Consider the following 2841-nt stretch of genomic DNA (forward strand, 5'->3'; position numbering starts at 1 on the left):
AGGGGTGAGGGTACGTATTGGGAAGCCCTTTAATCTGACACCCAATCCCGCCCGCGTTAGCGGCCTCTACTGATCGATCGTGGTTGTTTAAGTGCAAAAGTTGATAAAACGGTGTAAATGCATGAATGCACATCCAAAAGTGTTAACCTAACATGTGAACTTTCTAAGTCGGTTTGTTAATCCAAATATCAAGCATAAGATTTAAATTGATTTTCATGTCAAAATGGAAATTAAACATCCATTTACCAAATTCGGGTTATGATGCTTAACACGATCCATTTATTTGAAAAAGGATGTTAAAAGACAAAGTATAAAATGTAAACTTGTCAATCTGATCTGTCACGTATACGGGTTAACCGTAGTCGGGATCATTCTAGACAAATGTTAAAAACGAGGCAGAACAGCGCCAGGCAGCCCCTTTGGGGCGCGAGCCTATTGGCGATAGAAGGGGCTCTGCCCTGGTTTTGAAATGTAGAAAACAGATGGCCTCTTGGGGCGCGAGCCATGAGCCGACCCAAGGGGGCGTCTCCTGATTTTTGAAAAGGTTGTTTAAAACCGTAGTTGTGATTAAATAATTTGCAAGTATTGTTTGCATGACTCGGAATAATTACTATTATGTTAGTAATATCCGTTGTCGGACTTGCATGTTTGAAAAGCATAGTTTACAAATAAAAAAGTAAAATGTTGATTTGAACTAATCATGTTAAGTTCATTTCTTTGTAATTAGTCAAGTTAATCATCGCACTCGGATTAAACCGGCATGGTATAAACAACCAAGGATGATTATGAATCATGACTAATATATTTACAAATGTAAACTAATGAGAAAAATGGTAAATAAAAGAAAAGGGTGTTAAAATACCCATTAAAATGTGATTAACCAACAATATCATCGAGTCACGGAATAAACGGTCATGGTATAAAGAACCAAGGATGATTTTTATAATGGTCAAAACATGTTTATCATAAAAATGAATTAAAACATTTGAAATGGTAAAAACCGTAAAAGGAAAGAAGTAAAAATAAAAGAAAGTGTTGAAGGAAAGACGAACTCAAACACGTTTGAGTCTAACCTGGGCACCCCATTGAGGCGCGAGCCACTTTGCACCATAAGGGGCTTCTGCCTCAGGCCAAAACTCAGTTTTGGCTCGTCTAACCTAAATTTGAATCGTGTTATGCATCGTTTGTGCTTATAGACTCATCAAAACAGTAAAGACATGAAATAAAGTGAGATATTTACACCCTCAAACTTACGTGTATTGATATTTTGCGACGTAGACGACTTTAGAGACAAGTTTTCTCGTAGCGACTACTCACGATCAAGAAGTTTAAAAAGAGTGCCTTAAAAAAGGATTTTGTTTTGAAAATGAGTTGAAAATATGTTAATTAAAACATGTTGATTGATTAGTTGAATTGGTCGAATAGGTCGGTCGAATGAACTGCGACGGTACCAAACAATATGTGTAAGGCTTGTGTTTACGATCGGTAGGTCGTAAACACGTGTCGAATTTGTGACTTAGGAAGTCGAGTATAGAAGTTTAAGAGAGATGTGAGGGGGCGGACGCTCGCGTGAATATTATGGTGTGTGATGGTGGGTATTTATAGAGAAATGTGGGATGGTAGGTCAGTCGATTTTGCTTGGAGGCTAAGGAGATACCCCATTGAGGCGCGAGCCACCCCGTGACTCAATGGGGTGTACTGTCCCTTTCGCAAATTTGGATTTTGTATTTGTTCTTAACCAATATTTTGTTGGTTGTGATTTGTGGTCTTTGAGGTTTGCTTAGCCGTGTAAGCTTCCTCTTGGGTGATATTTGGGGTAGGTATTTTGTGTCTTTGACTCGCGTTTGACCCGTGTGAGCCGGGATTTGAATTTCGAGTCGGTTTTTGGCTCGGTGTCGGTTTAGACTCTAAATAGGGTCATTTTAATGGAAATGACATGATGAAAATATTCATGGCATTATTTTTGACATTCAAGATTTAGGTTGACTCGGGTTGACTCAGGTTGACTCGAGTTGCGGGTTTCTGAGTCGGTTTTTGGTCCGAGGACGGTTTTGACTCTAATTAGGGTCATTTTAATGGAAATGACATGATAAAGACATTCATGGCATTATTTTTGACATCCAAGATTTGGGTTAACTCGGGTTGACTCAGGTTGACTCGAGTTGCGGGTTTTTGAGTCGGTTTTGGGTCCGAAGACAATTTTAACTCTAAATAGGGTTATTTTAATGCAAATGAAGTTAGAAAACTTTTGAAATCATTTTTCATATTCGAGTAGTGCATTAAACCGTCTCATGCATAGCCAATCCATGCACGCATATCAAAAACACGTTACAGTCCGATCATCATCGGGTGGTTTTTGGAAGGTGCAGATACTGGGTATCTACAGAACGCAGTCTTGGAAAATGATAGATAAACTAGATAGAATGTATGATGCATGATATAAAAGATGCTAATAACCTAGTTGACGTATGCTTAAATAGAAAATAAACTAAGTTCAATAACTAAAACAAGTTCAGGGGCTAAATAAAGCCCACGAAAGCCAAAACCACTCGATCGAGTAGTTTGAAACCACTCGATCAAGTAAAACTCCAGATAATCTACTCGATCGAGTACAAATGTTACTCGATCGAGTAACCTCTCTTTCCAGCTCTTCTTGATCGAGTATAAATCCACTCGATCGATCAACCAAGGCCACAGAAACCACTCGATCGAGTAATAAAACCACTCGATCGAGTATTCTTCCTTCAAATCAGCCCAAACTCGTGCCCGACTGCCTCGTAAACTGTGCCTTCACGCTTCCCAATGCAGGAACTTACTCCGGAAAACCCGTCTCCTCAAAAT

This window comes from Silene latifolia, chromosome 11, assembly GCF_048544455.1.
Source record: "Silene latifolia isolate original U9 population chromosome 11, ASM4854445v1, whole genome shotgun sequence".
NCBI classification, from domain to species: Eukaryota; Viridiplantae; Streptophyta; class Magnoliopsida; order Caryophyllales; family Caryophyllaceae; genus Silene; species Silene latifolia.